General features: G+C 43.2%; 1 protein-coding gene across 1 annotated transcript in view; it reads left to right on the top strand.

The window, feature by feature from the left end:
• Nucleotides 1–25,313, top strand: part of LOC138526307 (parapinopsin-like) — a 2,832,341-nt gene that overhangs the window by 429,649 nt on the left and 2,377,379 nt on the right. The window lies entirely within an intron of this gene.

Genomic DNA, 25,313 nt, shown 5'->3' with positions numbered 1-25,313 from the left:
GTGTGTAGTACAGGCACATTTTGGACTGTACGCCTATGAAGGCCTCGTACGCAAAGATAAATGTCCACACATCACATTGGATGATAATGATGAACTGTATTGCTAATGTGATTTGCTTTATACACCCTATGGACCCGCCACCCAGAAAAGCCCAACACACCCCCTCCACCCTCCTACCTCCCCCCCGAACACCAGTGTCCAAATATGCATTTTGTCCGTGGGTGGACGCTATTGCAAGCCCCCTCTACGGGTGTCAGGGGCACCCCTGCCCGTGGAGCGCAGGTTCCTGCCAGATCTACGTTGGGGGCTGCCCTGGACGGAACTTGCAACGGATGATGTCTCTGCCTGCTCGCGTCCATGCATGTCCCTAAGGGTTTGTGAGAGCTCAGTGAGCACACGGCGCACAGCGGCAAGTTCAGCACATACGTCTTTGGACGTCGCATGCAGTTCCCCCCTCAGGCTTTCGGTGCTTTTCTCCATTTGTGCTCTCAGGCTCTCGGTGCTTCTCTCCATTTCTCCCCTAAGCCTCTCACTACTTTGCTCTATTTGTGCCCTGAGTGTCTCAGTGGATGTTTCCATGGCTGCCCTAGAACCCCCACATTCATTTGCATGATCCTTGAGTAGCGTGGCCACTTGCTGCTGTTGCTCGATCAGCTGGTCGAGGGACTGTTGCCTCTGCCGGGCCATGGACATTTGCGGTGGTGTGACAGTGGGGCTGCTCGACACATGTTGCCTTGGCACAGGGCTTGTGGGGGTTGGCCAGTCGTCGTCTTGTGGGTGCCCCTGCGTGATTTCATCATGGTGTAGGGGATGGAACATACAGGGGGATTGGGACAGGTCATGGATGGGTCCCACGTTGCCAGCACTGTTTTCTGTGTCGGAGCATGCTGGCATGACAGCTGTGTCACCTATGGTGCTGCTACCACCAGAAGCAGTGCCATCTGATACATCCTTTGGGGGGACCTGTGGTGCTGGTGTTGTGGACATGCTGGCTGCTGGGGTGCCTGTTGCAGTCCCCTCAAGTGTGCTGCCACTTGATTCCTGCTGCTGCCGTGTCTTGATCCGTGCACCTGAGGTGGAGGGTCTTTGGACGTTGGTCTTGGCCCTCTTTGCAGGTGTGCTGGTAGGGGTGTCCTGCAGCTCGTCGTTGGAATCGGACCCTGTGGTGGAGTAAAGGAGGGCGAGCGTTAGTTATGGGTCTGTGGATATTGGAATGGCAATGTATCACATGCATTGGGGTGGTACATGAGGGTGATTTGGGACTGGGCCTTGGAGGTGGTCTCATTTTTGTGTGCATTGATGAAGGTTTTATTTGGCAGCCTGCAGTTGGGGGTGCATGCTGCACATGTAGGGGGTGTTTTTAGGATCTTAATTAATTTATTTATTTATTCTGAGTTTTAGAGGGCGCTATCAGGCCAAAGTATGTATTGCACTATGGGCACACATGGTACTGCACATGTTCGTACTTTGTGGATTTGGCATTGTTTCTTTTGGCCGACCTACCTGATTCTCCGGATGTCGGCACTCCTTTCTCCATCCCTCCGACTCCCTCTATGCTCTCCATTCCTATGGTGGAGGCACAGATTTCCTCCCAGGGGGTCAACTTGATGGGCAAATCTGATCCTCCCCCGGTAGCTGTGGCAATGTTTCTGTTCGCAGAAAGTATGCTGCGGACGCGTATCCGCAGGTCGTCCCATCGCTTTCGACATTGCTGTGGCGTGCGGGGTGTGGTCCCCACCGCACTTACGCGCTGTGCCACCAGGGCCCATATGGTCTTCTTGTTGGCAAGGGCCGTCCTGGTCATTTGACTGGAGAAGACGACGGCGGCATTCTCCTGGAGGGTCTCTGTGAGCACGGTCAGTTCCTCACGGGAGAAGTGGACCTGCCGCTTGCGATCACACGCTTTCTTAGCTACTTTTCCCATATTTATATTTTTAACTGGAGTTGCTAACGGGTTGGGATGTGTGTCAGGGTCGGATTTTTAATGGTTGTGTTGGGATTCTCATTTTATGGTTGTGCGGCGTGCTGTTTCCCGTTCCGGCTACATGCTTTTACTTCCGTTTCCGTATATTTACGGTGGCCGTAATTTGCGGTGCCCGCTCATTACGGTGACCGCTCATTACGGTGACCGCTAAGATGGGTGGCGGAATTGCACCTAGTGCGCCGTACGACGGCGGTAAGGGGCGTTTTGGGGTCATTTCCGCCATCGCAGCCTTTCGGATTCCGCCATGGCGTAATGCTCGTGCCCGATGGGTCGGAATTAGCCGCACTTTGCTCCATCGTGCAATGGCGGAAACGCTATTTACGCTATGGCGGTCCGGTCTGTTGATTTCCGCAAGGGTCGTAATGAGGCCCTTTGACTTTGTCATAGAAGTGTTGTGCAGCTTGCAGCACTTTTTGAATAGATTCAGCCTGCCAGCCTACCTAGTCGTTTTTAATTGTATTTGATAATTAAGGGAAGAGACCAGTAACAAAAGGTGAGACCATGGCAGGTTTCACTTGTTCACCAGCATTTGCAATATCTGAATATTTAGTGAAACAGTCAGTAAGCCTAGACTGGTAGTCGGAGGGTGATTCAGATGGGTTCTGTTTGCACGCTGTGATTTTTGTTCAATCTAATTTAACAGGGTATTTTTGTGTAATGAGAATTGATAAGGCAGTGCCACTGTCAGTCATCTCTACGCCGGCTCGAGTGAGTCTGGCCATTGGAGATTTTCCATGATTTGTTTGTATAGAGTGTCTCTCAAGTCGGCATGTAGGGGGTGCTTTAGATCAGCACTGGTAGGGCTGTAGGAGGTGTTCACAGTGTTTAAATGTTACATGAATGCAGTGGGGTAAGGAGGGGAACTGTTGTGCCATGTGGTATAAATCAGTGGAGCTCCATGGAGTGTGTGTTTTCGTTAGCACCGCGGCGAGATTCCGGGCAGGGTAGGTGTGCACGGGCATAAGGGCAGTGTCAGCCGTGGTAGCAGTAGTGGATGTCATTGCTGTGAGAGATGGGGGCTCTGAAATGGTGGTATGCGATAATTTAATGTTTTGTTTGGTGAGTACATGCTTATCGGCCTTGGCTGGCCAATGTTAAATATCTCTGAATATATGATATGGCCAGGTATTTTCCAAACTGTTGTGGCGTTGGGCTGAAGGAGTGGAGTCAAAAGTCAGTGTAGGGTGCAGGCGGGTGATTGAGATAGATGCGGAGGCGGCCTGAGGAGGGGATTGGGCAGCTGAATGTGTAAAATGTGGAGAATATTGGGTGTATGGAGCCTGTGTGGGGACTAGGGGGGTGGGTCCGAGGAAGGTGGGATGGCAGGTGCAATTTTTTGCAGTATCAGCGTAGTGCCAGGTGTTGGGGATGGTGGCGGAGGTGTAGCAGGTCTTGGGGAGGGTGCAGGGAGTGTGATGACAATCAGTGGAGGTGAGTGTGGTGGGAGGTCATCTAGAAAATCTACTGGTGTGCCCTAGCTTCCTCTTGTGGAGTAGGTGGCACAGGCAAACTAGGGTAGAGGCTAGTCCCTTTGTTGTGCTTTGATTTTGACTGGCAGGCCTGTGATGATTGCTTACATTGTTCCAATTCTTTATCTTATTTCTCCTGTGTGTTGTTGAGGGATCTCGTTTTTGAGTCTGTAGTGCGTTAACTACTCTCCTAGGACCGAGCAAAGTAATCACCCCACTGGTCCTGAGTAACTTTTGACTTCCTCTGTTCTAATGCAGCATGCAAGACCACTAGGTGATCCAAATCAAATGACCCATCTTTTGGCCATTGATGGAAATTCTGGAACCAGGTATAACAATGCCAGTCGTCGAGATATCCACGAGTGAATGAGCCATAATTTGAATACATAAAGAAGGCATTCATCCCTATGATGGTTGTGAACGCTGCCTTGGAGGAACTAGCGCCCATGCTGAAGTCTGGAAAAGACACGGGGGCGGGGCACAAATGGAATTAGGGGCTGCCCTGTAACAACCCTAGTCTTATCATCCAACAAACACCTGCACTGTAATTGATATTTACAGCCAGGGACAGCTTCAAAAGGCAAACAATTGCGTGGAGTACATCGGGGGAGATGTGAGCAAGTAAAAAGTGATAGGTGATGCGAAATTAAGAGCAAAGGCAACAAGATAATACTAGTGGATCCTCTGAAGACAACGAAGCTTACACTGGAATCACTTAACTTATTCCAAATCTCGTTTCTTCCTTGGAATCGGCACTTTAGTGAGGAAAGAGAGGTACATATATATATATATATATAGACTGCAGGGCGTTAGTTGTTGACAGTATATAAAATTGTGACAAGTTGAAGGAATACGTAATTTAGAAAGGTATTTTGTATTTCTTTCCCAATCAGATTCAACTGCTGCCTGTGTAAGAAAGCGTATATCTCAGAGAGAGATAGAGAGTGTGTGTGTGAGTGTCTCTCTCTAAGAATGCCAACAGGTACCCATGAAACACATTTCAAAGATAAAATAACACATTGCAACCAGCGCATGCAGTGATCCGTGGGACTGCAGAAAGTCTGAGACACGAGCAGGCCTGAAGGCTGAAGGGGCGCTCAGTGAACAAACTGAATGGGTGTCAAGAGAGTGCCATGAGGGAGGCAATAACTATAAATAGCCAGCCCGGAACACAGCCATCAACGGTGACCCATGGAACGGAAATCGTGCAATCAAAATTTCGCAGAAACAGAGCGACAGTGCGCCCACTTGCGAAACACGAGGCACACTAATTATGAACAACCCAGTCACATCGAAATGTGACCAATCAACATTTAACACCATGCAACATGAACTACCGGGTGACACAGGAATTCCCTTATGCCCCATTACCACACTGTGGTCTTTGTGGTGGAACACATAGACCATATTCTTACAATATGCACGTACAATCACAGTTCAATTTTCACAAAACAACCTTTAGACTGACATGTGTACAAAAGAAAAATGGTTTGTGTTCCAGCGCGAGGTGGGGAAGCCCCTTGTTGTTCTGCTGCGGGATACTCTGTGAGGAAAAGAGGACGTCGAGGCAAGCCCCTCAGGGGTGCATGTAGACCCTCCACAGCCCGGCTCTGAACATGCGCTGGGGCAGTCTCTGCGCTTGTCACGTATGATTTATTTCAGACTCATTATTGGATATCTATAAATAGACAGACAAGTCAAATGATAAATTGAGGTGGCTGACAGGGCCCAACGACAATTAGGTTATATAATACGACACTGGCTTCTGTAGTTTAATATTGAAAGGTCACCCTCCAAGAAACGCACATTTTTGGATGTTCGGTTTAGATAACATACCTTAAATAATTGCAATTACTATATCAATTGGGTGTTCAATTGGCCAGCCTCATCTCCGCATCCTATTGATCTGTAAGCCATGGCACAAGAAGTGTGTGGCACTCATTTTAGTTGTGGGCACCCTAAAGAGTCTCTATACTCCAATCGTGTGAGTCATCCTATTACAAAAATCGCATCTCTTTCTGCATTATAACCATGCGACCCAACATATTACTCCACCCAGAGTATGGACAAACAACGATGTGAACATAGATACATAAGAGCAGGTTGGAAATTGGAAACAGACTAAAAAAAATGTTTGTTTTGTCAGCTATACTTTGGTGAGAGAAAGAAATGATAGTGTACATTTGACAGTTATACTGCCAGTGAGTAAAAATATATGACAGTTTGTTTTACCCATCAGCAGGGGGTGGACTGGAAACAATTCAGGTTCTTCTCATTCGTACTGCACCAGAGATCGCCCTCAGATGGTCAACCCAACCAGAACAAGTATTATGGCATATTTCGAAGTAAACGGGCTATGCCCGCTGTAAGAGTGCTCACCTTATAAATGAGAACCGGCTGTTTGATGTTGACCCCCTGTCACGGTCGATTGACAGTCTTCTGTGAGCTGCGCAGGCAAGTTGGTGAGATTGGTCATGAGGCACCAACTGAAGAGGCAAGGTGAAGCCTCTGGTTCCTGGGGGAACACCACAGCAATAATGGATACCGAGCCAACACTGATGTGAAGAAAAAAAAACATGTTTCTTATTTAGGCAGAAAATAGACAGAGTACACTGAATATTGAGCTGAGATTCGAGTGAGCACATTATGACAAGTGGCATCAGCAGTTGTCAGAAGAAGCTCTGAGGTTCTTGCCCCAGAGCACAGGTTATGTTGGCATATCACTAATATCTTCTGGCATTGGCATAGCTAGAGGTGGTACTTTCCATAACGGAATATTACATCCACTGTCAGCTAGGTCACAGAGTAGCCTTGTTACGTTTGGGTACATTCTGTTGCAATATAGGTAAGCAGCATATGCAAAAGCAACTGTTATATAGTCCATGGAGCGTCTAGGGACCAAAGCAGTGGTGACAGTGCGTGGTACAAATACCTTATTAACATTAACATATATGGTGATAATGCAGCTAGTGGGGAGAAACAAGTAGGCACAGGTGTAGGATTTGGAATAACCTTGTAGCTGCTGCTGGGGGGCCTTGTTGTTGTGCCAGGTCAGGCCTGGATGTGTCAATGGTGCAGTGTGCAGCGTGCAATGGTAGTCCTCAGGCAGAGCAAAAGAGAATTTGCCTGGGCATAGAGATTGTTAGGTAGTTTGGCATAGCATAGGAATACTGCCACATCACAGTATACATTAGCACTTTCCGAATAACTCTTCATAGATCTTCAGAGTCTCAAGGGAGGAAGAGTAAATGAGTTCCATCATGGGAGGACAATCTTTACCCCTAGAAGGATTTGGTGTTATTACTGCACTGTTGGGTTTCGGGTTAGAAAGGCCTCATCCCAGACTCGCATCCTTGTCCCCAGGAGGGAACATGCTCTCGAAGAGGTCCTCCTGCATGTTACCACCCCCACATCTGCCTGGCATCATGGAAAGAGAATTGACGCCATCTGATGGCTCATAACAATATATAGAAGTATTTTTAAATTGGTAGTTGGAAATAAATGAACAATGATATTCATTGCTGCATTTATACTTCTTTTTAGTTTATTAGTCATCCTTCTAGTACTTTAAAATGGACATAAATTGGATCTCTTTGTATAGGATTCTTGTATGTTAGCAATGTTGTTAAGTAGTTTATGTTTAGATGAACATGACCAAAAGAAAAGCCACCAAGTATCCACCAACCTCAAAGTCTGTTGCAAGATCAGCTCAAATTAGCAAAGCAATTGATGAGGCAAATGTATTCATTAATGAAATGGAGGATTAATTGAACAATATAACCCCTTTACAAAACAAAAATATCGATCCTCCGAAACAGGCCAAGTGGTTCAAATCTATGTCATCAACTGCAAAGTCACTTTAACAGAGGATCTAACTACGATAAGTATTTATAATTCACAAGCTCAAACAGACTCCAAAAAGATGCAAAAACACAAGGGGATCTGAATAAAGGACGAATTCAAAGTGGTAATGCATCCTTACCAGTCTTGATAAATATTGGCAAACCTCAGAGATTGTGACAACATGTGGGTAAGTTATTTGGGATTGCGTCTCACTATTATCTTTCCCAACTTGTATCACTCTCAGCGTTGAGCCTGCTCTAGCAGAATTGCCATAGATTTCCACCAGAATCTTAACGTTCAGACGAACACTAGTCAAATAGAAGGATCTATACGATTCTGGTGGAAATCAATGACAATTCCGCTAGAGTGGGCTCAACTCCGAGAGTGACACAATTTGGGAAGGATAATAGTGAGATGTAATCCCAAATAATGTACCCACATGTTGTCACAATCTCTAATAGATTTGAATCGCTATATTCTGCATACACGGTAGCTAATACTACAAAGGAGGGGTAGATTGGCTACACCTCAGGCATCGATCAGATGGATGTTACCCAGCTAGGACCGGGAGAGGGGGCTATTAATGGTAGTAGGTTAACGACTAATGTGATGAATTATAAAGATAATGATAATGACAATGTTTGTGCTAGAGCCAAATCAAAGGGTCTTTGTTCATGCTGTGATAAATTATGGCATATATTAGTGAGCTTAAAAGAATACTGTTGATGCACTGTGTAATGACATTAACCATGTGAAGGAGAATCACACAACCAGAATACCCACTTGTGCCACTGATGAGACCAAGAGAGATTTACCAGGGGATGGTGGTTCTGTCTATACTGACACCAGGGAACTACAGACTTATAAGAACACTTTGGTGGTATCCAATGTAAGCAAGGGTATAGATACCTTTGTAGATAACAATCCCTCCAAACAGAGAAGGGGGCATTTTGTTGATAGCACAAAGGGAGTGCACCATCTGAGAGAGGTCATCACAGTGTGAGGCACATAATTTCCAAGAGCTATAGAAGAGCTGATAACTGTACCCACTACAGATCTGCTAGTACAGCATGGCATAAGCAGAAGAACCACTACCTATATCTTGTGAATGTTTCAAAATTCGAAAAACGGGGGAGAGAGTTGAGGGACACACTGCTTCATAAACAATCAACTGGATTAGTGTTGGGATGTTTGCATCTTCCGGTGCTAGATAATGGCAGGTAAGATACCATATGCATTAAGCTTAAAGAGGAATATTTGGTAGGTAGACAAATACTCTCAATAGGCTACAGAGCTATCCACCACAAGGTTTAAATATTGTGATCAGATTATACCCCACAAACCCAGGGAATTATGAGATAACTTAGAAATAATAATAACGAAACAATAAAGGACTATTACCAGGTTTGGAATGCCTATTTGGGAACCCTCAGTCATTTGATGATTCTATCATACATTCATGCAAGGATATTGTTGATATAGTCCACCCTTTATTTGCTAAGCTTTGCAAAAGTGTCACCGAAAGGCCCTTTATAGGAAACCATAGTTTGATGGTCAATGTCGTGAAGCAAAACAACAGTTGATACATTGCATTAAGAATGGAATGCAGCTGAATGAGACAGATTAGCACTTTGGACAGCTAGATCTAATTATAAAGAATTGATGAAAAAGAAAAAAGGTGACTTTGCCTACTCAACATGGGACTCACTGCTTGCTGCCACAAAAGATGAAGATGGCACAAAGTGTTGGCATCTGATAGGCACATGACTAATGGAGGATATAACAACTCTACAGGGAAGCGTCACATAAGTAAAATGGTTTCATTAGTTCAAAGAATTCTGTTCTGAAACCAGACAATTTAATGAACATGATGTTTTTCCCCAAACCCCCTTGTACTCCTGGTTGAAGAAATCAGTGTGCCAATTATTATTATTATTATTATTATTATTATTATTATTATTATTATTATTATTATTAGTCTAACATGATTATAATTATTAGGGTACATATTGAGCACAGACCTAGCTTTCAGGATGCAATGGAGCACCTTACAATCATAGGGGGAAGAACACTGTGTGTGAAGCAGAGATAAAGGGAGCAAGAGCTAAAAGGGAGCGTCAGAGTGAGCATTTGCCAGCAAGGGATCTACAAGCAACCAGGGGAGGAGAAGTGGGGAGCAGATCAAAGAGTCTCAGCTAGGGTGGGGAGTGCAGGCTTTGTGGACCTAGATGCTGGGGGAAAAAATAAAGCACCCGGACCTGAGAATATCTCAATGTATTTGTTGAAGTCTGATCCTTGCATTTTGGCGCCATACCTGCCAGCTCTATTCAATGCATTGCCGGCCATTAATTTAGCCCCTAGATCATGGACAAGTATGGAACAAATTCTGCTGCATAAGAAGGGAGGCAGGAAGAGCCCTCTTATTATCAGCCATTTTTGCTATTGGACGCAAGAGCAGTCCTTGCCCAATTAGATAATTGGACCAAGGAGAAAGGACTCTTTAACAATTTACAGGCTGTCTTCCAGGCAGGAATAAGTACAGTCGACCTATGCTTGCCCTTGCACTTACTGTTTGAGAAATAACTGGTAATTACAGAAAATCATTTGTATACCATGTTTATAGTCCTCCAGACAGCATTCAACAGTGTTGCACGAGTTAAATTCTGGAGTACTCTAAGAAATGTAGGTATTCCTTCTGCATTGATCGCCAATTTGCAGCTCTTGTGCACTGATTATGAAGCAGCAATTAGAGGGAACCTTAATGAAGAGGCTATACAGTTATTAGAGATACAACGCAGTGATTGACAAGAGTGTTTGCCTCCTCCAAAGCTTTTTTGTATTTTTATTAACAGCACAATTGATCTCCTCTTGTCCATACCCACTGATGCACCATTAATGGGGGGAAGAAATGATTCCATGTTGATATTTATGGATTATGGGGCACTCATATCATTGACACGTGTTGGGCTAGAGACAAAATTCAACCTATTTGACAACTTCTGGCAAGAGAATGGTCTAAAGACTATTAGCTTTATAACCAAAACAATGGTTTTCTCAAGAAAGAGGAAGCAGCAGCTTAAACCCACCCTATGCTTATGTGGGGAGAACATTGAGCAAATAAGGCCATATGACTATCTTGGATTGAGGGTCACAAAAATTGCAAATGAGAAAGCTGGGGGTGTGCTTGCAAGATATAGTAGTGCAATTGCTAGATACAAAAAAACACATATGAGAATGGTGCTGTGAGGGTCTTTATCAATTCTTATAGATTACAAGCCAGCACTCTATGGATCAGAGCTTTGGGGTTTTATGAATTGTAATGCTTTATCTATTACAGGAAATGGGTTCCTAAAAAACATCTTGAGTTTGCCTAGCAGTTTTTCAACTAACCCACTTCATTTGGAAGGACACTAGCAAGATAACGGCCCACTTGCCAAATGCAAACCCCTAGGTTATTGGGCCAGAGTGTGGTCCTCCCTTGACTTAGAGAAATACAGCTATGCCATGAAAGATCTGATGCCGCAGGACGGTGGAAGTGCAACTCTGTGGTGCTCCTATACCAAAAGGTCATTAGTCAGGATTGGGCTCGAAGAAATCTGCAGCAACCCAAAAAACAATGAATAATTTGTCCAAAAAACGGTTAAAATGTGAGTATGTTGCCAAAGAAGACGAGGACATAATTTATAGCATCTATAACTCCTCGACCCTTATTGGGACAGAACATTTGTACCGTGATATGAGTGGACCTGGATAAACTGAAGGTGAAGATTTTGCAAGTTTCATACATCAAGTTTAGAATATGCGTTTTACCACTCGCTGTTTGGTGAACAAATGGAATGGCGAGAATGCTGATAAATCCTGTTGTTGTGAAACCTTAGTGCGACGTGTTTTTCATTTCATGTTAATTTCTGAATTTAAGGAAACAATGTTTAAAACCAAGATTTTCGGACTACAGCATTGGAAACATGACACAAGACATGCACTTTGCTTCAGATCTGATGAATTTATAATCTACTGTGTGGCCAATATATCTAGAGCCTGGCTAAAGAGACAGAATATGTTGAACGTGATAACCTGATTCTTGCATGAGCTCATATGAATTTAATGACTTTGGACCTCATCACAAGTTGGGCGGTATCCCAGCGGTAAATGTGCCAGGATACCGCCCAAAGCTATTAACGTTAGCACAACTTGGTCCGGCGCAATATGAGCTGGATCCCGAGTTGTGGTGGCGCTGTTAATCCCCATTTATTCTGAGTCCACAGTCCATAGTCGAGCGGCGGTAATTGTACCGGCGGTAATAGCGCCGAAAATGGGTGGAAAAGGAGGTTTTTACCTCCAGCTAAACCTCCCACTTTCTGCCAAACTCCGGATCGGGAGGAGCAGTAATGCAGCGGTTATAGCGTTACCGTCGCATTTTTACCACTCTGCCCAACCCCTGATGAGGCCCATTATGAAGCTCAGACATAACTAATAAGACAGACCTTCGATGTATCTTTTTATAGTGTCTTAATGCATTGAATTTAACTCAGCTTTCTATTAATAATGTATCTGGTACTTTATATTCCATCTAATTTATTTGATTGACTATAACTATATATATGATAAAGCCCAGATAATTAATTGTTGTACATATTACCTTGCAAATGTGCGGTCTTTTGTATTGACTCAAATATGGATGAATTATTTCATTCGATTTGACTGTATTACTCTACTGGTCATGTTAATTGTTTCCCTGACGACCTTCAGTCAATTGATGATTAATAAACTGAAAAGGAAAAGTTCAAATCTTTACTGCTCTGAACAAAATATCTAAAGCACATACCTTTCAAATAACTTCATCTTCTTTAAAGTGGCAAACCGGGTTCAAAATGGGTTAACTTTCTTCCTTCCTGGAAGGCCAAAGAGCTATATATGTGCAGACTGAATATAGACAAGACCAACCTGGCAATGCTGGCCCACAATATATGCTTGCAGGGTCTCGTGATTTAATGTGCAAGTGTTTGGGGGTGCATGGGCTGCATCATGAAAGATATTATAGTGGTAATGCCTGCTTTATTTGTGCAGCTGGACATGCTGTTGGAGAATCTGGTATAGATTGTGGCCACACCGTTTCATGAAACTAATTATCAGTGACCATACTGACAAACATTTTGACAGCAGCTTCATGGAATTGATTTTCAGTGACCATTAATAGCATAGATTGCGTGCAAGCTTCTTGAAAGAGATTTCCCGTGGCCCTTTTGGCATCGTTTTATGAAGCTGTTTTACAGTGACTATACTGGCATAGATCGTGGCTGTATGTTCATGAAAGTGAATGCCAGTGACCCTACTTCCATAGGTTCATGAAAATACAAGGACCATACTGGCAGTGATTATGGCAGCAACACCAACGTCATTTACACAGGAATGCTGCTATATATTGTCACTGTAGGTACATGAAGAAATGTACAGTTCACAGGCGGGCCTATGTCATGGGCGGAGCTGCATAAAAGTGATTTACAATGGCAATGCTGGTTTATGTTACATATATTAAAAATACATTTGGACAGAGCACATTCACCCTCAAAGGGGGATCTTGGTGTTATTGACAGATAGCAGATGTTTACTGTTAGCCAACTCAATGGTACTAATTTTATCGACCTCGGAAGGATGAAGGGCTGAGTTAACCTGAGCCACAGACCCCGCAGACACATCATTAAATTGTTGAAAAAGACTCCTGTTTGCTGTAGGAGGTATGGCGTTTACGGTAGGTTTTCATGTGTTACCCCAGAGCACCAATCAAAAATGTATACATGTCACCCAATTTTTCTGAAATGTTGTGCTGTAAAATGCAAAATGTCAATACATTTGAAAAATGTTCATAAAGGCATCCCACCTCAAACTCCCTTCATTATCTTGGGCCCTCTATCGCTATGCTTGGCTGCTCGTGCTAATTTGTGGGAGTTATTAATTCCCCTCCAATAAACATTTTCAGCTCCCGATACTAACCTTGAATTGTTTACAATGCCCATGCTCTGCAAAGCTGCATGCGCCCCTTGGCACCAAAATCTGCCTCTGCCAAACGGCATGTATATAATAATTGTAATTTGCTGCTGCGTGGAGTAGTGGATGGCACATTTTAGCACAAGGGGCCAGGTACTCTCCACCTTGTTAATAAGCTAGGTTTTTAAACAAAAATGTAGACCTTGCACCTAGTGCAGTGTGCAGTGCAGAGTGTGCCCCTGCAGCAGCATGACCAACAGATGCATTGCAATTTAATGGGGGCCTAGGCCAGCTCAGGAGTTGGTGGTGCACTATAAACTTCTTTGAGGAGCCTGGAAGGCACCCTTAGCAGGGCTCAGATGGGTCTCACCTTATTTCATGTTACACCCCAGCTTCTAATGTCATGAAACATGTCTTCATGTACATTTTATCTTGGAGAAGAAGAATCTCAAGTGGGCCGGCTACACTCAAAACCACCTTGAAATGTTTAAACCATCTCTTGATTATTCTAGTACATACCTATATTGTGTATTAATCATTCATTCTCATAGTTTATTAATCTGTCCTCTAATAATCGTAAACAACTCTACTTAAGCTTCCATTTCTGGAGATGATGCTATTCCTTTATCCATATGAATAAGATGTTATTCCTATGTCAATTGTTCTAAAACCCGCTCCTATTGTATGAAGCTTGTCTACTTGTACTTAATGAAGCATAGTTGACCAGATCTTTATACTTGTCTGACAAGCTTAGCTGTCTCCACTCAGGTGTCCACTCAATTCACTTATTAAGTGATTTCTGATGAGTTTTCGTTCTTATGTCCTGAAGTCTATCTTATAATGCATTTGCAGTGATCTTTATGCTGTTCAGAACTGTTCATTTTCTTTGCTCTTTCTTACTAAAATGCTGTAACAGATATATGTTGTCTGTATCATTTATAAATCATTTATAAATTAAAAACGAGGGTGGGAGCCTCTATACTGAGAAATAACATGGTTCAAAAACCCTCTTCTATGGAATCTATGGGGATTAACCCTGAGTAACCCAGTGGACCCCTTGCTGACTGTGCCTTAGTGAGGCTAAGTTTCACCTCACTGAGGAGGCCCAGCTAGGCCAAAACACGTGTCTGGGGTTGCTGTTGGTACTCTTGTTCAGCTGAGAATTGCCTAGCATCATGACGCTGGACTGCCCTTGTGGTTGGGGCCAGACTGATATGCAAATGTATGTCTCTCCTCTGTGAATGGTCTAGTGAGCTAAAGCGTGGTTGTAGAACCTCCTGAGTGGAAGAGGTTCCATAGAACAGGATATGTGAACCATGTTCGTTCTCTGTAGAAGGGCATCCACAATCTTCTTTAATTTTTAAGACTCAGGGTTTCACCCTAAGTAACCCATGGTAATCCAGAACTAGACCCCTTGATCACTGTGCCCTCGAGAGGCTCAGCTTCACCTCACTGAGAGAGCCCAACAAGGCCGAAACACATGTCTGAGATTGCTGATGCTACTTTTCTTCAGGGGAGAATTCCCAGGAATTTTGGTGCTGACTGCCCTTTAAGTGGCACCAGAATGATATGCAAATGGTTACATCTTCAACGTGAAGGGTGCAGTGAGCTAAAACGTGGTTGTAGACCCCCCTGAGTGAAAGAAATTCCATACAACTGGTTTATTGAACCATGATCATTCTCAGTAGGGAGGCTTCCACACTGTTGTTTAATTTATAAGCTAAAATGTGTAAGCCCCCCAGGGTAAGCCAGGCATGAACCCCTTGCTCACTGTGCTTAGAGAGGCACAGCTTCACCACAATAATGATGTCCAACAAGGCCAAAACACTTGTCGGGGTTGCTTCAGTACTCTTATTCACAGGGGAATTGTCTACAATGTTGGTGCTGGACTGCCCAGGTGGGTGGACCACACTGATATGCAAATGATATTTCCCCTCTGTGAAAGGTACAACAAGCTACAATGTGTCTCTAGACCCTCACAAAGGGGTACCTTCCCATAGCATAGGTTATTTGATTGAGTTTGTTCATGGTATATGGGTTACTGGACCTTTTTTTGTATGTTGAGGAATTTGGGGTTTCAACCTACGTTACCCAGGGTAATCTAGACGGTGTCTGGGTTTGCGGTTGCTACTCTTGTTCAGAGGAGAATTGCCTAGCATTTCGGTGCTGGACTGCCCAAGAGGGTGGGGCCAGATTGATATGCAAATGGGTGTTTCTCCTCTGTGAAATGTACAATGAACTAACAGGTGGTTGTAGACCCTCCCAAGTGGGCACCTTCCCATAGAACAGGTTATTCAGCCGTTTTTGTTCTCAGTAGAGGGCTTCCCACATCGTTTTGTGTGCATAATATACAATGCAGCATTTGTTCTCAATTTCTTTTTCTGGATCTCTTGTTTGGTCTTTTTCACATTTTACAGCCCACAATGAAATGTAGGTCGGTGAACTATATTAATTTAGGCTAATGATGACATTTGACAGATTGAAGTGGTTCCACTAAGCTGTCAATGTCCTGCCAAAATGTCCACCTTAGACTTTAATGTACCTACAAAAGTATTTAAGTCATGAAAAACTGCATTGTAACAGAAGCATTTTCATACGCTTCCTGTACGACCCCCGATTGCCCCCCATTCAACTGGCAAAATGAATGAACTAAAGTCACAAGACTATCGGTAACGATGCTTAAAGCAAGCCCTTATGGCTGATAACTTGCCCAGGGGAGCGTGCTAACCTTGTGTCCAACAATACTAAGCTATGAAGTGTGCATATGGGCAAAACGGGCACCTGTGGTCATTGTGGATAAAGCAGGCATGTCCAGGGACAAGGAACCCCTGAATGTCAAGGTAAAGTCTGGTAGCCAAAAGCGTGCACCATTGCTTTGGGAACTTTTTGGAGTCAAAATGATGGTTGTGTATCAAACATACAGTTGCTTCGGGTGAAGATGTCTGTCATGTTTTTCTTTATGCAATTAATACATGTATGAGGGATTGAAATGAAATGTATTAGTGTCAAAGGGAATTTTAGCTCTCGAAATATAAAAAAAGTAGTATTTACTAAGAGCACAGGTTTCTCATGCTGGAGCTATAAAGCAGGAATGTATATGATTGCTATTAAACAAACATTGGCAATTGCAACAGTTTGGGCTTTTGTGTAGGCATGGGAAAGGCATTTGCCAGGCACTGCCCTAGTAGTAGCAGGTGCACAATGATGCAAGTACCTGGGAATCTGATAGCAGGACCTGGCAAATGCCTAATAGCAATACACAAACCAATCTGTTGTCTTTGACAATGCTTGATTTTAACAGTTCTTCACTGAAGGACATGCAGAATGCTTATAAATGGAGTGTCTGAAGGCAGGCCTGGTTAAGACATTTTTATCACACAAGTTGGGGGTTTACAATCCCAATTAAGTCATTAACTTCCAGAAGACTGCTTTGAACAAACACTGGCAGGCACTTCCAGTGCAAAGTTTGGTGGTATGGTGTAATTAAAGTGAGCACAAAGAGTTCCAATGAGGAGGTGTTTCGGGCGGGAGGGGCAGGAACTGGGTGGAAATGGCCATATGGATTATTTATTTATTGCATTCGTATCGCACACCTAACCCTCAGGCATCTGTGCGCTTGGCTTAAGAATGTGGTTACAGTTCATACTTGTTTATACCGGTCAATTTGTTTGTTATACAATACAGTGATAAAAAACAGTTGCAAGGTAATGTCTACGTACCACGATGAGTAACGACTAATAGCAGGTTGACAGAGTTGAGTACAGAACAGCAAAGGATCTGTCTGCTAAACGAGTCAACGACTCTTATAGGTAAGGAGGATATGACTTGGTGTCCTGTGTAAAGAGCCATGTTTTTAGTTTTTTGCGAAAGGACAATAATGAGGGATCCAGCCTTAGTTCCGTAGACAAGGCGTTCCAGTAGTTAGCTGCCATGACGGGGAAAATGGAGCCACCTGCTCTTTGTCTTTTATATCTTGGTGTGGTCAATTGCCCTAGGTAAGCTGAGTGGGTGCATCTGGCTGGTTGGTTTTTGGTGATCAAACTAGACAGGTAATGTGGAGCCGTGTTAGACAGGCATTTGTGCGTGAGCGTGAATACTTTGAATGTAATGCAGTATCTAACTGGTAACCAGTGAATGTTTCTTCGAAAAGTTGTAATGTGTTCTGACTTTGGGTTTATTGAGTTCTTCTCTAATAGCATTGTTCTGAACAATTTGGAGCTTCTTCATGTTTTTGGAAGAGGATCCTGCAAAGATGGCATTACAATAGTCAATCCTGGAGAGGATAAGTGCTCTTGTCAGGGTGATGTGATTCTCTCCTGTAAGATATGATCTGCATGAAGTGATACGTTTAGCAGTATAGGATGATGATCAGGTGATGGCATTGACTTGCCGAGTGAGGGTAAGTGAGGAGTCATAGTAGACTCCTAATGTCTTAACTTCTTTGGCGGGCATGATATGGTTTCCATCTATGTCAAAGGATTGGTAGGAAGGTGGGAGGCTCTTAAGTTTTGCTGGGCTGCCCATTATCAAGATCTTGGCCTTATCATTGTTAAGACAAAGCTTGTTTTGAGCCATCCAGGCTTGGAAGGTGTGATAGATTTTGTTTAGGGCTTTGGCGTCGGTATTGTAGTCCCCTGTGAAATGAATTAGTATTTGGGTGTCGTCAGCATACTTTGTGTATGTTACACCCAAATTGTCTAATTTATCAAAGAGAGGTTTTGTGGATGCGTTATACATAGTAGAGGATACGCATGATCCCTGAGGCACTCCACAGGTGACTAGGGTAGGGCTAGCTGCCACTGTGGATGAGAAGACTCGGATCGAACGGTTTGAGAGGAACGATTTGATCCACACTATGGTATTGTTGGAAAAGTGGGCATTGCTTGCTAGGTGGCGGCATAAAATGTGGTTTACCAGATCAAATGCTGCCGAGAGGTCTAGGAGAAGCAGGATGGCTAGGTCACCTCTCTCTCTTATCTGATCCATTTGGGATTTTAGGTCTACCAGGGCCGTTTCCATGCAATGACCTGGACGGAAACCTGATTGGCGGAGGCCCAGCAGATGGTGCATTTCAAGGTATTTTTGAATTTGGACATAAGCAACCCTATCAATAATTTTAACAGGAATGGCACTGTTGTGATGGGCCGGTAATTAGTTGGTACGTTAGGGTCTGAGGTCATTTTTTTCAGTAAGGGCAATACCCATGCTTCCTTAGGGTTGTCAGGTACTTTATTAGAGGCAAATGAGTTGTTTATAAGTGAGGTGATGAATGGTGCCAAGTTGTCAGCGCAATCTTTGATTAGCGTTGCTGGACAGATATCATCTTGGCATCATCTTGGCATTGTGATGGTTTAAGGCTTTTTATGAGTTTAGTAGTCTTGTCTAGCGTAATGAGAGAGAATTCAAACTTTGGGAATGGTTTGGATGGGTTGTGTTCCATCGTAGGTTTATTAGAGGTGTTGAGTTTCAGTTTTTTTATTATTGATTTTGAGTTGGGGTGAAGATATTTTGTGCATAAGGGCCTTTTGTATATTTTCACACCAGACTTGATCCTTAATCCATAAGTCTGGGGCCTTCTCCAGTTACTTTCTGCATTTTTTTTTTCACTATGTAAGTCTTAAAGGTCTGAGGGGAACCAGTGATTGAGATCTGCTTTAGGTTTAGTTTTGCAATTGCCCAGCGGTGCCAGAGAGTCTAAGGCAGCCTCCATAGTTTGGTTATAGATAGTTACCAAGGAGGAGGGGGTCGGCTGAGTTTTCAGTATGTGTGGTGAGCCGTGAGATAAAAGGGAGTATGTTGTCAGGCGTGATGTTGCGAAGGTTGCACAATTGGGTTGCAGGTGCCATGGGAGTAGGAGTGCTGGCTAGTGTGTTGGTGCTGATTGAGAATAGTATATTGTTATGGTCAGACCAGGGGCAAGGATTATTGTTGGATACATGTGTAGTGCAATTGTGGTCGGTGAGCCAGTCAAGCGTGCGACCTTTGGTATGGGTTGGCCCAGAAGAGCGCAAGGTGAAGCCCTGTGTTTCGATGGCATTAGCTAAAATGGAAGCTTGGATGTCAGAGCTGTCATAAAGTCCTAGGTTGAAGTCTCTGAGGATAAAGACTTTAGAGGTAGGTTTTATATCAGTGGTCAGTAAGGCGGCTATGGCCTCATTAAATGAAGAGATGGGGTTTGGGGGCCTGTAGATAAGATGCAAAGGTAGTGAGGCCGTGGTGGACAGAAGTTCCCCTGATATGAAGGGAGCGTTAGGAATTTCTCTAATATTGAGGATAGATTTGGCGACAAAGGCAATGCCACCTCCCTTCTATCCTTCCTAATGATCGCGAAGCCGCCTGGTAAGGCAAGGGCTAATGATGGGGCTGCTGCAGGGTGCAGCCATGTTTCAGTTATGACGATAAAGTCCAGATCATTGGCAGTGATGAGGTCAGATATGTCCAAGCCATGTGCTGGGATCAATCTAGCATTGATTAAGGTGCTCTTGATTTGTGCAGGTGTGTTGCCGTCTTTGTCACTGTTCAGTTTAGTTTTGGTTGTAGTTAGGGCAGGTTTAGTCATATGGCTATGTGGAGTGTTTTTCTTAGTCTGATTCAGGTGGGTGCTGGTGATTACATTGGCTAGATTAATAGCAGTGGTGCTAGTGTGGTTTTGGTTGCCCGCAGGATAGGAGGCCAACCTGCGATTTTAGTTCAGAAGGTCATTTTTAGTCCTATCTCTTATCTCGGATTAACATCGCCATGGGAAGTCAAAGGGTGAGCACATAACCAAACAACATCTACAAAGAGCGTTTCCCTCCTCATATGCCATTCCTCCCTATCTGTACTTTAATGCAATAGATTCAGCTTATATGTGGTGCAAAAGACACCCAATAGCACAAACTAAAAATGTGCTTCAGGAGAAGCATGGCTGCCTTTTTCTCTACTTCTCTTTCTTGTAATTTTGGCTGCAGAGACAATCTTCTATGCCACACTCCCTATCACTGACTACATTCAGATTCTGACTTCTGTTCTATTTCCCCAAAACATGCATATTGCAGAGCTTGTTGATGTTTGGCCTCTCCCTTGCCTATTACATTTGAATGCATGTACTTTACAAAGTTTTTTAACTGTAATGAGGTAATGATGCCCATTTCCCCCAAATGTGATGTTCTACTGAACTAGCTCATATAAATGACACCTCTAAAGCGATTTATTTACATTTATATAACGCTCCTACCCCTGGGGCATCTGGGCGCTTGTTCTTAAGAATATGGTTGCAGGTGAATACAAACTTGGGTATCATGCGGTTGGTTTCATCCAGTGACTTTCAAACTTGCTCATAAGAAATTGCATGGGAGTAGGTTATATCCAGTTACTTTCAGTGATACGGGGCCTTTGGAAATGGAGAGGGATCCCAATGTGATTGGAGTGTGGGCAGTATTTAAAGAATCCACAGTGGTCACACTTCATAGATCCTACTGAATACAAGAGTGGAATCAGGTATGGAATGCATATAGCCGGACAATGGATTTTGGAAAGAGTGGCTATGGTGTTGACGAGGATGGGAGGATTTAATAGTGTGTGTGTGCATGTGGGCGAGGGGGCGAGAACTGATAAACGGCATAACTTCCACATAAAGGCACATGATTTGAAAGGTCTAGCCGTTACAATGTTCAGAAATGAGTTATTATTAGAAGGATACCAGTACAAAAATCATTAGTCAAAAAATAAATATGGGTGTTTAACACAATCACACAATTCCCACTGCCACATTTACTCTCACTATCTGGGCCTTTTCCTGATGCCATATCCATGCAGTCACTCTGTAAAGGATGTTTAAATGTCTTCTGGGATGTAAAGGTTACTGGTGTTATGTGACCGTGTTCATTAAAATCCGGCTTTCCTTCAAAAATAAACTGAGCCATATTATCATTTTGATCTATGGATTCTTTTCTCAGAATAAATTTATGCAATACATTTTGATCCTCGTGACATTGGTAATAAATATTTTTTTCGCTCAGAACAGCCATAGCTGTTTACTCATCCGCCTGCACATGGACTGGTAATTCTTTGCATGCATAACGCTTCGCTCTGAAGCAATTTTATGACATGATCACCTCCTCGGGCTGTTGTGGTCCTTCTAAAACAATGGATCTTTCCTAATTGCTTCTCTGAATGGCGAGAATCTGCAAAGTGCCTTGCTACTTACTGGTAATGAACAATCTCCAGTACGTATTGATGATTCCTCTTTAATAGTCCCCTCTTTAACTACTTACTGTTACATAATTACTCCACCCTCAGGGACATTTAATCATATTAAGTGTACTTTGTAAGTTGTTAAGCATGTACAAATGTTATTTCGATATTTCCACCAACGTGGGCGACAGGTAAAAGCAAGCGAGTAGGGGGGTCATTCTGAGTTGGGTGGTAAGGGATACCGGGCACCGGTAAAGAGACCGGTGCCGGTAAACCCTTACCGCCCAATTCTGAGGTCCCTCAGCAGGAGTCGCAAAGAACGTGTGGTCTGACCACACGTCCTTTACGGGTCCCGCTAAAGGACCAGGGTGCTAATAACGTGCCTGCTATTCACGGGCCCGTTATTAGTGCCTTCCCCATTCCCATTGAGCCCTACGGAGGCTCAAATGAGAATGGGGAATGGTTGGTTGAATGGGGATTTACCGGGTCCTCCAGGGTCGGAATAACCTGGTAAGTCCCCATTCAACCACACCGGACCTGGTATTGGAGGCAGCTATGGCGCTAACAGCGCCATGGCTACCTCCAATCTCGGAATGAGGCCCCAGGACGTTTGCAATAACATTACTACAGGAATCAACGTCACTTAACCAGATATTAGTTAGTGGCAATGCTTCCTGCAGTATTGTTTTTGCAAAAATCCTATTGGCTTGCATTTACTTGTTCCCACGTTGGTTAATCATCTATACTTGAAGCCAGAAATCCCTTGTAGCCTTTTCTTTTTACCACAATCTAGCAGTGACATCCTGTTTAGATAATTTGCTAAGGGTATCTGTGAGCTAGGGACTGAGCATATGCCAACTGAAACACAGCCCCTCTAAAATGCTGTGGAAACAAGAAGCGACAAAGCCCTATCCCCACTCCCCCAAAAGGACCCACAGATGCTGTATCTATGTTATCCTCACATCCAAAGCCTTAGGCTGTCCAGATGAGTCCCTATGGTTCATGGCTACCAATATTATATGTGCTAGTGTGGGTATTGCCAACAATGAAATGTGCTCTACGACCAGTATGCATCATGTATTTAGTGATTCAAAAATACAGCATGTTTATCACATACATGTTTGTCAAATTTAAAATTGTCTTCAATTGTATGCAACACAACCAGGAACCCATATTCATTGTATATGCCTCCTTCCACTTTCTCATAGGGGTATTTTGAAAGAGTACTTCAAAAGGTGTATGCAAGACAGCACATCCTGGAATCATTACCCTTTATCAGAAAATGATGTATTGGGTTACTCTAGGATTTGCTAATGTGATCTGATCATTAAGACAAGTGTAGTATTCTTATTATGGCTACAAAATATATTTGAAGCGATCATTAGAAATGAACATTATAACATTTAAAAAAAAATAGCCACGTTACAAAGTTAGTACAACTAAATCATTTGCTTATGTACAAAGGTTATTTTACAAAAAACACTGCTTCCTTCGGGTTACCTGTGATTTCTCTCTGGTGGGGATGCTGTCAGCAATGGCTGGGGTGGCTCTAGTAAAAGCACGAATAACAACGTGACTCCTACCTGCAGGGAGAGGGAGAGAGAAAGAGACAGGCAGAGCTGGTGAGAGAGTGAGCGACTGAGTGAGAAAGAGGGAACAGAAAGAGAAAGAGAAAGACGGAGCGAGAGCTAGATTGCCAACTAGCTTGGGTCTCGAAGCAATATATATATTTCACAACTTTTCTTGATCTCCATGTAGTGCTAGCTAGGTCACATCATCTCCTCACATGCTGTTGTGTTGGTTGTGTTGGTGTGCCATACTGTAGTTATGTGCAGTGATGTATAGCGCCTATTAAACAACTATACCCTAATACAACTATCAAGATCAGGCTATCACTAGATGGAGCACTATCGGCCCCTATTGCCACTACCAACGGCTTGAAACAGGGCTGCCCGCTTGCAGCCATGCTTTTTAATCTGTATACCTCAGACATTCCCGACAAACACCAGTTTCAAACAGCAAATCCACCGAAACTTAACACGACATCAATACCACATCTACTCTATGCTGACAACATTGTGATTCTAGACAAAACCCTGGTGGGTCTACAAAGAAGCCTAAATCAACTGGAACGCTAAATTAAATTAAATGAGCTAGAAATCAACACGAGCAAAACAAAAATCATGTCTCTGGTGACTATTCAAAAAAACAAAACAAAATCAATAGCGTTCTACATGGATGGGAAAAAGTTAGAACATCAAAACACGATGAAATATTTGGGAATGCTTTTGAATCAGTCTGAGATAGAGACAGAATGGGTGGAACAGTTGAAAACAAAAACATCCTTGTTAGCCCGTCAAGGATCAGTGATACACCACAAATTTGGGAAATATTCAAAGAAACCTAACATAACCTTTTATCGACAGAAGGTGATTGCAATCATTACATATGGGAGCGAAACGATGATTAATGCAAACCAAACAATATGAGAGTCATTAGAAGGTATTTTCTGGTGGAAAATGTTAGCGCTTCCCATGTTGTTCCCCCGCCATAAGAATCCGACACGAGCTAGCAACACAATCATTGAAATCCATAGTTGTATGGAAACAACTTGACCTATATTGGAAAATGTCTAAAGAAGATGACATCCCTGCTATTAACATTCTCTGCTATAGACAGAACTCAATTGCTGACACAGCGCTTAAAATGTGGAAACTCGCGATAGAGAAAAAAATGCAAGAAAATGATATAACCTCTGAAATGATCATCAATCGACCCCAAAACACAATGAACACAAAAACGAAATATCATCTGAACATTCAAAGCGAGCTGGATAACAGACCATTCAACCACTTACCACTATATCTGACTCTCTTCCTAGATCGTCACAGCAGAGATCAATTTCTCAGATTTCGAGTAGATCCGCTACTCACGCGAGAAGTACTTGCACTAACAGGACAGATTCCAAAATCATTATTATACTGTTGATTTTGTGAACAACAAGATACAGTCGAGACATTATATCATGTAATAATGGAATGCCCCACCTTAATGGAAAAAAGAAATTTATATAGAGAAATTATAGCGAATCCTGGCCCACCGCGCGCCCCTAAAGACCAATGGGCACAACTATTGGCAGGAGAAAACAAAAACCTGAGTATCACCATCATTCAATTTTGTAACAATATTATAGAAACACAGAAAAAATAGAAAAAAGGAAGAAACCTGTCACCTATTGCTGGAGCAAACTGCTAGTGTGAAGAAAGACAACTAACTAAGATGCTTGGACTTATGTCCCTTTTTTTTTATTGTTTATTAGTGTGAACAGCTCATGTTAAATGAAATGTTTTGTAAAAGAAACTACATCATTTAAAATAAAATAAAGGAAAAAGTGCCTCATCTACTCACTCCAAGAACTGGGCATTGACTCACCTATCACCTGCCATTAAGAATCTCTGCTTATTTTTCCCTCAATAATCACGTGTGAGTTGTGCACTGATTGCCTTCGATGATTCTCTGCACCCCTTCCAAGTGTCACTCGATGGCAAGAGTCACACTCACTTCATGAGACAGACAACGACTTGTGTGTTATCCACTGATCTGAATCTTTGCTCCTTCCCCGCTCAAAAATCCTGCAAGCATCAGTCTTGCTCTGCTTGTGCTCAGAGATCCTCTTCTCTTCTTCCCAAATGTATCCTCTTTCCTACTCAACTACCCAAACTCCACACCAGTATACCTAAATTTCCTTCAGCAATGCCCCCCTACCTCTATGAAAGCTATCTAAGACTGAGGACGAGTTCCAATGATGTCTGCCCCTGTACAGGCCATGCAATATAACTAGGTTGAACTTTCTAAAC

The sequence above is a fragment of the Ambystoma mexicanum genome, chromosome 7p (genome assembly GCF_040938575.1).
Source record: "Ambystoma mexicanum isolate Mex_15411 chromosome 7p, UKY_AmexF1_1, whole genome shotgun sequence".
NCBI lineage: Eukaryota > Metazoa > Chordata > Amphibia > Caudata > Ambystomatidae > Ambystoma > Ambystoma mexicanum.
The sequence above is the reverse complement of the archived record's forward strand: the minus strand, read 5'-3'. Positions and strand labels throughout refer to the sequence as shown.